At 42.0% G+C, this 11,796-nt stretch overlaps 1 protein-coding gene across 4 annotated transcripts in view; it reads left to right on the top strand.

Moving 5' to 3' along the window:
• Nucleotides 1-297: 297 nt before the first annotated feature.
• The window catches only part of LOC311039471 (plexin-B2-like), a 238,074-nt gene continuing 226,575 nt past the window's right edge, over nt 298-11,796 (top strand). For all 4 annotated transcript variants that reach the window (XM_084049375.1, XM_084049374.1, XM_084049373.1 and 1 more), the window contains exon 1: nt 298-813. The gene's annotated coding sequence lies outside the window, so the exon portion shown is untranslated. The remainder of the gene's footprint in view (nt 814-11,796) is intronic.

The following is an 11,796-nucleotide window of genomic DNA, read 5'->3' as shown; positions in this document are numbered from 1 at the left end:
GGGAGGAGGAGAGAAAGATTCCCACTCACACTCACACCATCCCTCCTCCTGCTTTGAGCTCTGGTGTCTCCCTCCCTCTTCAGCTCGGACTGTAGACTCAGACTGTAGTGTGTGTGTGTCGCTCGCTCTATTCAACCGAGACGCGTTCACTTCTCATTGGCGTTACAGCAAGAGACACACGCACGCACGCTCACAAACAGCGCGCGCGCACACACGTACGTACACACACACACACACACACACACACACACACACACACACACACACACACACACACACACACACACACACACACACACACACACACACAAACAAACTGTGTTGTAATAACACTCACATAGGCACACGCACGCAGTTTACGCACACACCTGAACTTGGCTCCATAATTGTTTTTTTCTTTTTCTTTTTTTTTTTTGCCGGGGCGTGGAAAACATTGAGGAGAAGACACACACATACACACACAGCTGCTAGTTAGTTTGTTTGTTGTGTGGAGGATATCGTCCCTTTTAAAGTGAACTTCTTTTAACCGTTGCTCCAGCAGGATATTCCGGGACATTTTTGGGGGATATTATCACACTGCGTCGGAACCGACGTTCTTCTCGGGTTGGTTGGTTCGCCTACATTTCCATGAGGATGTGATTTGGGAACTTTATTTTCTTTCTTTCTGTTGGTGGCCGACCCGGGTCCGGGATATATATTGTTTCTGCTGCCGTTGATTTTCGGGGGAATAACACACACACTACAACGCCTGGTTCTTCACGGCACCACAGAGAACCGACCCCGCGGGTCCAGACAGTGTCACACCGCCCAGAGGTAAGAGAACCGTTCATCGTTCCATTCCTCCCGAATTGACACGATCTGCAAGCTTTAACAACCTACAAACCTACTAACTCTGATCCATAGCGTTAGAAGGAGTTCTCCTTTAACGCTGTGTTACTTTTCGACCGTTGCCCGAGGACCCACAGCAGCGCAGGCTGCGCAGCCTCTCGTCTGTAGTAAAACATAAAGAATACACTTTCGCTACTCCCCAAAACAAAGACGGGTTTAAGATGTTGAAAGCCTACTCTACTTAGTGGAAACACTCTGGCCTCCCCACCTCACGTCTAAAATACACTTTTTGGTCAGAAGAGGGAATATTTAACCGGATGGGGAAAAAATGTAGGTGCTCCACCGCGACCTCTACAGATCTGGTCAATAGAAAAATGCCATTGGCCAGATCTGTAGGGGGCGCAGTAGAGCAACTACAAATGTTTTCCATCCGGTGAAATATTTCCTTTTCTGGTCAAAAAGTGTATTTTTTGAAAATTCCTATTTTTTTCTTCTATTTTTGCTATTTTCCAAGATTTTTCTTGGAAAATAGCAGATCTACAAGCTCACAACGTGTCGCATCGTGGCGCGTTGTGAGCTTGTAGATCGGCTATTTTCAGATATAGCCTATATATGTATGTAGGGTTAGAGTGCTCATGTGGCTTCTTTTGGGCTTGTTTTCACAGCCCTGGTTGCTCATTTCTCTCACACAATCTGGCAACACTGCTTTCCCCCCCTTCGTCGCATATGTCGTATCATTGACAACGTTTATAGTTGAATATTGACCATTTAATGCATGTTTCCGCCTGTGACACAACAAGGCAAGCCTCCCACTGTGTGTCTGTGTGCGAGGTTACACTCTCCCATGCTGCTTATGAACAGGAAAGGCTTTAGTTGAGCTAGTTTAAGGAGAGGATAAGCTGCTAAAGAAATAAATATATAATCTGCTGGTAAATTCACATCTTTTGGAGCAGGACTAGTAGCTACGCAGTAAAGCGGCTGAGTTGTTGCAGTTTTCCCCCAGTATATATATGGATGGATGACGCTGATCCGATTGAGCCAGTCACACGACTGTGACTGTGTAGTTTAAAATCAGTGGTGGAAAAAGTACTCACTTTTTTTTTTTTTTTTTTTTACCATGTTGCACTGTAGAAATACTCTGTTTACAAGTAAAAAGTCTGGAATTAAAAATGTACTTGAGTAAAACGTTCAAAAGTATTGCTATCAGAATGTGCTTGAAGTACCAAAAGTAAAAGTACTCATTGTGCATTGCAGAATATCCCATTTCACAAGTTCAAAATGTATTAAAAATATTTGAAAATAGTCGATCTAACCATGCATTGTGAGCTTGTAGATCTGTTATTTTAAAATGGCCGAAATGTATAGGGCTGAAGTGGTTAATGTGTAAATCTACAAAGCAACTAGTAACTAAAGTTTTCATAAAATTATAATGGAGTACAAGTAGTTCAGTATTTTCCTCTGAGATGTAGTGGGGTAGAAGTAAAAGTATTGAAAATTGTAAATACTGAAGAAAGTAAAAATATCTCACAATTGTACTACAGTACTTGAGTACATGTACTTAGTTTCTTTACACCACTGTTTAAAATACCTAAATACTGGATGTATACTTTGAATCTGCACTGTTTACTCTAAATACTGGATACTTTGAATGCGAGTAGTTAACTCAGTAGGCTACTGGAGCAATATTCTAATGTAGAATACTGGATACTTTGTATCTGAACAATGTTGTCTAAATACTGGATACTTCGTTTTGAGTTGTTCAGTTCGTTGTGGGAAACTTTGAAGTATTATTTGTTGGGGAATGAGAGAGAGACAGATAGCGAAATAGAGAGACACCCTCTGCATTCTTCTATGAACCCTATATAGTTATTCTTACTGTACCCTGGGACCCAGCCTTTCTGGGGGGATTAGCTACCATTTCATAGGGAAAAGTTGTCCATTTGCTGTCTGTCTGTCTAAGCACTAGTAGGCTGTACAGTTGGTCTTAATGCCAGTGTTCTAATGTTTTTAGTCTCCTCTCTGGTGAGTCTCTGGAGTGTTATTAAAACCTTCACACACCTCACTCAAAGTTCTAAGTCCAAACTGTGTGACATCCATTCAATACAATCAATAAGAGCAGCTAGCTAGCATTTAAATCATTACTCTACTTTAAATGACATACCATTTACAATTTGATGGCTGCTTTTATCCATAGTTTCTTATAGTAGACCCATGAGTGTCTGAATTATTAGAAGCGTGTGTGGCTCCTTTTTGAAGATGAAAAAGGTCCAAATCACATGAAAATCTACCCTCTAGTGAAGTGGTTCTTCAACATTTCATGTCAAGGACCCCCAAATTGATATGAATTTGGCCGCGGACCCCCATTTGAAAGGATTTTGTGCCAGGGACCCACGTAAGGAGATTCGTGTTGTTAAAATTGTTCACAATTATTCAAAAAAAATGTTTTTTTCGAAAACAGCAGAGCAGACCTAGAACCTCATAAGGTGTCGCGACATGTTGTGAGGTTGCAGGTCGGCTACTTTCGAATAGCCAAAGTATAAAATAGGGTTGAATTGTTTAAATCGTTCCTTATTTAGCTGGGGACCCCCTGGAGCACCCTCAAGGACCCCTGGGGTGAGAACCACTGTTCTACTGTACATTTGGCATTGGTAAAGGTAGCAGCTATTACCATTTTTGGTTGGAACTTGATGATGGATGTAGCTACATGGCAGGCTCTTCCAAATTCTTTGAGTTGGATCTCCTGTGGGCTGCTGTATTTGAAATGGAAGAGAATTAAACTAAACATTTGTAACCTTCACCAGAGCAACAGCAGTGAAAAGTTTAATTTGGTGAGTTACATTACACATAAACAACATGATGTACAGTTTGTGTGTGTGTGTGTGGGTGAGTCTGTGGGTGTAGGGATTTCCTGACTCAATATTAGTGCATTGGGAAAACTGGTCCGGTAGCGTTTTATCTATAAGTTCTAGTGACAAAAGGTACAATTTAGTAAACACACCTAGCCAATGACTGCTAGCTAGCCTATACTTTACCACTCATATTCTATATGGGCTTAACCGTGAATTCATGTCACCTGTATAATTAGGCCAGCAGGCAGCAGGTACAGTTACACTACAGAACGGGTTTGAGTGTGGGTCTGGAATGTAGAGCAGATGAGCAGGTAATCTATCCCAGTGGTTCTCAAAGAGGGGACCAGGGACCCCAAAGGACCCTTGTGGGGGGTGCAAAAATAGTTCATATATTTAATATAAAATCAAAATCAGTTTAACCACTTTGAATCTATATACCTGGGCTATTTAAAAAATAAAATAAATGTGCTTGGCTGCGGACCCCCATCTGAAAAGAGTTGGTGCCAGGGGGACCCCCATAGGAGAAGATTTTTTAATAAAGGTAGCTCTCCAACAACATCGGCAGCGGTAAGCAGCCCTGGAAAGTGTCTGTTGCCGAAAATCTGCTGTTGAGCGTCGAATCGAGCATCAACCGAGCATGCTCGGTCGGCTTTCGACCGTCGGATAGCAGCGGGCTTGTTGTTGAAAAAAACCTCAAGCCATAGGCTATTTTTAGCACCATAGTAGCCGTCTGTCGGTGTCGGCTCTCAGGTGCATTCAGCTACTTTTTTTTTCACACCTTCCAATCGACTGATCTCCCGACTTTATTTGACTGCCAGTCAGTAGTAATCTGTTGTAGTCTGTTTGATGGAGAGCCACCTTAACATGTCAAGACTCTTGAAAAAAGAAATCTGATCTTCAATCCCCCAGTGCGTTGCAGCGAGACACGTTGTGAGCCTGTAGATCGGCTCTTCTCGAATAGACGAGAAAACATAATGTATTAGTGTTTTCAAGTAAACTGTTCCTAATTTCGCTGGGGACCCTCTTGAACCCCCTCAAGGACATCTGGGGGTCCCCGGACCCCACTTTAAGAACCACTGAGCTATCATATGCCATGTCACTGCGAGCCGGAGCACACCTTGTCAAGTGTGAAGGAAATGTGCTGATGTATTTTTGCAAATAAGTTTACGATTGATGGAATATTCTATCCTCTCTTTCCCTGTTCTAACTCTGCCTGTAACGGCAAGGTTGCAATGTCCAAATGTAGCTTATTGTTGTGCACAGCAAACCAATGTGTACTGTAGTAGGCTACAGTAGGTCAAGGAATGCTGTATCAATCAGTAATTGTTGAGGAAAACAGAGTCGGAGACACACACTTCACATTTTAAGATTGAAGTTTAATACATGAGCTCATGGGAGAAGTACATTAAACATTCAGGTTGGAGGAAATCGGGAGAAAGCACAGCTACAAAGAACTCAGTTGCGTACTGTCACGGGACCAAGCTGTACCCAAAACACTTCTGCATGTGTCCAAATTTAGTTTATTATTCTGCATACCAGTGTGTATGATGTATTAGCTGTTGAAGGTGACAGCAGTTCGAGGATAAACAAAAAGTCCTAAGACTTATTTCCATTGTGGTCCTCTCACAAGGAAGCTACTTTTGCATTCTGCACAAAGTGCACTAGATAGTGGACACACACTGTTGTAAGCTAGGGCAGTGCTTCTCCAACATTTTCATGGCAAGGACCCCTAAATTGATACGTATTAGGCCACAGACCCCCATTTGAAAAAGATTTACTGCCGTTTATCAAGAGAAGATTTGTGTTGACAACCTTTCCAAGATTTCAAAATTAACCGATCTACAAGCTGGCATGTGAGCTTGTAGACTGGCTATTTTTGTATACATGTAGCTGAAAAATATAATAGGCTTATGTGTTTAAACTGTTCCTCATTTTGCTGGGGACCCCCTGGAACCCCCTCAAAGACACCTGGGGGTCCCTGGACCCCACTTTGAGAACCAGCTAAGCTAGGCGGTCATATCTCCCTGCTTAACCTCTCATGGGACTAGTTCTTGCTGTTTGTTCTTGTCTACAATGTTGTAAGCAGTTTCTTTTCTCTCCTGGCCTGATGGGCACCCTTGAAAACTCCTCTGGTGTTTGAACACTGATGAACGTGGACACTTTGCAGCCACATGCATTTCATTCTGTCCTCTACTACAGTCGTCCTCAAACTTTTTCATGCAAAGGACCCCCAAATTGATATGTATGTGGCCGCGGACCCCCACCTAAAAATGTGTTGTGCCAGGGACCCCCAGAAGCAAAGATTTGTTAAAAATGTTCGCCTTAAAAAAAATGCTCACATTTTTAAGATTTTTCAAAAACAGCAGATCTACAAGCTTGTAGCGCGGCACGAGTACCGCGCTACAAGCTTGTAGATCTGCTATTTTTGAATAGCAAAAGTATAAACTATGGAGTTCATAAAAAAAAAAGAAAGCAAAGAACTGTGTAGTGACATGGCTGTAATTGTGAGCATGTACATCGGCTATTTTTTGTTACTATTATTGAAACAGGGTTTAAGTGGTTCATTCATAGTGTATTTTTGTACGTTTGGGTCCCGGCGGGCAGACACAACATTTCTCCTTTGGGTCTCGAGCTGTAAAAAAAGTGTGTGTGCTCTAAGTGGTGCGAAACCAGTATAGCGGGCCCATAAGTCCTGCTAACCTCTTCTGCCATGCGCTCGCTGTATCGCTGTTACACCCAAGTTACTAAAATTAGGCCCACATCTACCCTTTATGTCCTGACACTAAAATAGGTGCTTTTGTCCTCATGAAAACCAAAGTCACTTAAACTTTTTAATAAGTTAAACCCTAAATCATATTGTGTAACTTTGAACAAAGGATGAGAGAGGAGAAGATCACAGAGTTCTCTCTCTCTCTCCCCCTCTCTCTCTACCTTGTTCTACATGTTGTAGTGATTTAGAACGGGAAGAGGGCACAGACCCAGCGCCCACAGAGGTCAGAGGTGAAAGGGTGCAAAGGGTCATTGCTAGAGAGAGTGTTCCCCCCCACCTACATGAACACACAAAACACATACACACACACACACACACACACATGTGCACACGCCTCTACACGTCCGTGCCGTGCACGTGGCCTACATGCCTTAGTTTTACGTGTGTGTGTGTGTGTGTGTGTGTGTGTGTGTGTGTGTGTGTGTGTGTGTGTGTGTGTGTGTGTGTGTGTGTGTGTGTGTGTGTGTGTGTGTGTGTGTGTGTGTGTGTGTGTGTGTCCCACCTAGCATGTTTTCTTCACTGTATGTTCTCAATGGTCTCCATTATATGACCTTTGACCTTTACTCTCTTCCTGTTTCCTTCATTATGTCTGTCTGCCATGCTCTATTCCCTTCTCTCCGTCTCTCTTTCTTTCTTTCTTTTTCTCTTTCTATTCTAATCTCCTGTCTTTATACCCTTCTCTCTATTGCTCTCTCTATTCCAGTGGTTCCCAGGGGTCCTTGAGCGGGGCTTCCAGGGGATCCCAAGCAAAATGAGTTAAAATACAGCATCAAATTCAGTTTAGCCACTTTAACCCTTTATACATAGGCTATTTGAAAATAGCTGATCTACAAGCTCACAATGTGTTGCATCATGATATGTTGTGAGCTTGTAGATCTGCTATTAAAAAAAAGTGCCAAAATGTTTGAAACATTTTAACACAAATTTTGTATGGGGGTTCCTGGCACAAAATATGTTCAGATGGGGAATTGTGGCCAAATACATATTCATTTCATTGGGGGTCCTTGACATGAATTTTTTTTTTCTTTTATTAGGCAAAAGAATGTAAAACAACACAGTTACATTTATAATACTTTTGTCAAAAAAGTCCTTGCAGACTTGTTTCCGTTGGGGTCCTTGAATTAATTTCATAGACATATATAGTAGCAACCAAACAGTTCAAAAATCAACATACAAATACAGAGAAAAAATACCACTATGTACAAAAAAAGCATGAAAAAAAAAAAAAATACAAAAAAAGGGGGGGTCGTCTGTCTACAGGGATACTGGTACTAGCTCCTCTTTTGGCCTCCAGAAAGATGAGTTTTTAGGGCTGTTTTGAATGGGCCCAGCGAACTGCATTTTTTGAGGGATGGGGTTAGACTATTCCAATCCTTGGTGGCTGTGCTGTAGAAGGAGAACCACTTAGAACCACTTTCTCTCTCTTTCTCCCTCCTTGTTGCTCTCTATACCCCCCCCCTCTCTGTCTTTCTCTTATTGCACTTAAGTGTCATTCAACAACCATTAGTTGTAGAGTTGGGGGTTAGGGTAAAAGCATGTTTAGTTAGGATTGAGAGTGATCCAGGTATGAATATAAGTTAAAGAAATTATCTTGCAAGGACAAAATGTGCGGCTGTGTGTGCATGCATGGGCATTCACTGCCAATAGCCTTTCTAAACAGAACCATCTGTTGCTGCATGGGACACCCACCTAGACCAATTACAAGGCCAGGTGTCATTCCATCCCCTGACATTCCTTCCTTCGATTGGACGATGAAAGACCAAATAACACTCCAATCACAGCCTGAGTAAACATCATACCAGGAAACGACCCTCCTGGGTGGAACCGTAAAGTCTATAATGGCTACGTCTTTGTTATTGTATTCACCTTGCTGTGCGTGTGTGCGTGCGTGCACTTGTATTACTATACTTGTGAGGGCAACATGTCTCCATAAATATAGTAGAATTTGGGAAATAGACATTGTGAGGAGGATTCCCCTGGTCCTCAAAAGACAAATGGTTGTTTTTATGGGTAAAAGATTTTTGGAGTCAGGCGTAGGAGTTAGGCTAAGCCTCAGGTTAGGATTAGACATTTAGAGGTTAGTTTTAGGGGTTATGGTTGAAGTTATGCCTGTTTTAATTTATAGTTGCACACCGGGTGCCACACCCAAAAAAACTACACAAAACTAAATGGCATTCATTAATTCGCCATCGTATATATTGCTGATGTCCTCACGAGTATAGCAATAAAAAAAAATGTGTGTGTGTGTAGGTTGCACAGTTTTTGTAGTTGCTTGCTTGGTGTGTGGGCTGAAATCACTGTTGTGCTGAATATAGTTTAGTTTACCAGACATTATTCAGCAACAACAAACGTCCCGTCTCTGCACGTCGGTGTTGTGAACAATGTTTGAACGAGACCAACTGAACGCATCAGTCAAGATGAATGAGTCACTCACTGCATAGAACATGTCTGCTGTTCTCAAACTATTGGTAACCGTGACTTAAGTATATCGTCTCTGTCGGGTGGAAACCTTACCTCATGTGTCCAAAACGGACTTACTTTTCAGGATTCGAATTCCAAAATGGCAAAAGTTGCAGCTCAAAACGCGTCGCATCTGCTGTACTACAACAAATTCAGTACCCTAAAAATATATGTATTCTAACCACTTTCTACATGGCATCCCAATGTTGGGCATGTCATTATAGGTGAAATGTTATTTATCTCGGTATGCATGCATTTATTTATTATTTTAAACAAATGTACACACATTAAAACAAAATAGCAAAAATAGGCCATGTACAAGCTTGTCGCGACATACCATGAGAATCTTTTTTGCCATGAACACAGGTGTGTGCCTTGAGATTGTTTGCACATTGGCGTGCTTTGCCCGTGGGCACAGAGGGTATGAAAGCCACTGCTCAAGGTCTGCATGTTTAAACTGTCCTCATAGTTTGTATTACATTGAGCCCCCGAGTGGCACATAGCCTGAACTTGGTGGAACCATACTTCACTTGGAAGTTGGAACGATAAATGTGAAAATAGTTGTTCAGTATTTGTTTGCTCTAGAACTGATTGAGGAGGAATTGTTCATAGTCCCAATAGTTTAAAATGTCTTTCTCAAACATGTTTATGTCATGGACCCCCAAATTGATATGTACGTATATCTGGCCATGGACTCTCATCTGAAAGGATTTTGTGCCAGCCAGGGACCCCGTAAGAGAGGATTTTCAAAATGTTTGAACAATTGCCGATCTACAAGTTCACATTGCGTTGCATTGCGACATGTTGTGAGCTTGTAGATCAGCTATTTTTCGAATAGCCAAAGAATAAAATAGGGTGGTTTAACTGTTGCTTAGTTCAGTGGTTCTCAAACTTTTTCATGTCAAGGACCCCCAAATTGACACTTAATAGCCTGCGGACCCCCATTTGAAAAGATAAGCCAGGAACCCCCATAAGAGAAGAATTTTACGGCTCTAGCAGTGATTCTCAACCATTTTAATGTCAAGGACCCCCAGTTTGACATGCATTTAGGCTGCGGACCCCATTTAATGGCATTTCCATCTCTGGGACCCCAATTTATATTGTAAAATCAATGTCAATTTAACTCTGAGAGTGTACAAATGGAACCAAATGGACCCGTCAGGGTCCATTTGGTTCCATTTGTACGCTTTCAGAGTTACAGACCCATAAGGGTCCATTTGGTTCCTATCCATCATTTAGCTGGGGACCCCCTGGAACCCCCTCAAGTACCCCTGGGGGTCCCCGGACCCCACTTTGAGAACCAATGGCTTAGTTTACAAGGGAATCCCTTAAAGGACCCCTGAGGACCACTGTTTTCTAGAACTGGTATTTCTTTGGTAAAAAAAACACTTTCTGCAGACTGTGTGGACTGTCTTGGACAAAACAGTGGAAATAAACAGTAAATATCAGGGGCATTGTTTAGAAGTCAAACTTTATTGTGCACAGGGGCATTGTTTAAAAGTCAAACTTTATTGTCCACATGTGGGAATTGTGACTTAGGTTCCACTCAGACTGAATGACAAACAGGCGCGGTACATTCAATTCGATACACAAACGCTACACAAATACACAAAACACACAAGAGGTACGTTCAACACAACAAACACCACACAAGGGCAAAAGAAGAGCTTCCAGTACATTTTGTTCTGTCCATGTTCTTGACCTTTTTCGATGAGTCAACGATGTGATTTATCAGTTTCTTACACAACTCCCATTAATGCCCAAGATTTAGATTGTGCCTCATTTATATTCAGGTTTTTGTTTCACCCTGGCCTGATCACAATGCTGATGAATGAGTGGCCTAACGCCAGGTTTATACTCGGTTGTGTGCCAGTGTCGGGCACCGAAAATAACCGATCTACAAGCTCACAGCGCGACAAGCTGTGAGCCTGTAGATCGTCTATTTTTGGTGCGCGACATGGCATGCAAACCAGCCAGGTATGAAGCAGGCATAACTCTCAGCAGTGGTGTACTCAAATGTTTTACTTATGTAAAAGTGTCAATACTGCAATTTAGAAATACTCTGTTACGAATAAAAGTCCGGAATTCAAAATGTACTTAAAGGGGAATACCACTCATTTTCAACATTGAACAACATTGGTATGTCTTTAACACATTGACTAACTGGTTTTGCAATGGTTTTGGCCAGACATCATAGTTTTCACACGGTGTGGGTACGAACGGAAAGCTCTGGTTATATTTTTCTTTTCATCTGGACGACGAACAGTTATCCCCTTTTCCCTCTAGGTTTCGGGACATCGTCTTTGTTTACAGACACGATCCGATCACGGATTATAATGGATATAAAATGTCTGTGACCGGTTGAAAAGGTTATAAAACACGAAAATCGCTGGCCCTGGGTGAGTATATTATGAAAATACTCTGGCAGTCAATGTGTTAATACACCTTAGAGCTGTTGTGTGGAAATAAGAAAAAAGCCCCCCCCCCCCTTCTATGTTGCCTAGAACTGGATAATTGATTGAGGTCATGTGATCAGTGACATACGGTCATACGCACGGTGTACTTTTGGCCCCTCAGCCAAAAGTACACCGTTCTAGGCAACATAGAAGGGGGGGGGGGGCTTTTTTCTTATTTCCACACAACAGCTGTAACAGCTGTAAGGTGTATTAAAGACATAGTTCAATGTTGAAAATGAGTGGTATTCCCCTTTAAAGTACCAAAAGTAATAGTACTCATTAGGCAGAATGTCCCATTTTCAAGTTTTCATATGTATAAAAATCTTTTGAAAATAGCAGATCTACAAGCACACAATGTGTCGCATCGCGACACATTGTGTGCTTGTAGATCGGCTATTTTCAAATGGTCGAAAAGTATATAGGGCTGAACTTG

This window comes from Gymnoscopelus microlampas, assembly GCF_963454915.1.
Source record: "Gymnoscopelus microlampas genome assembly, chromosome: 23".
Taxonomy (NCBI): Eukaryota; Metazoa; Chordata; class Actinopteri; order Myctophiformes; family Myctophidae; genus Gymnoscopelus; species Gymnoscopelus microlampas.
The sequence above is the reverse complement of the archived record's forward strand: the minus strand, read 5'-3'. Positions and strand labels throughout refer to the sequence as shown.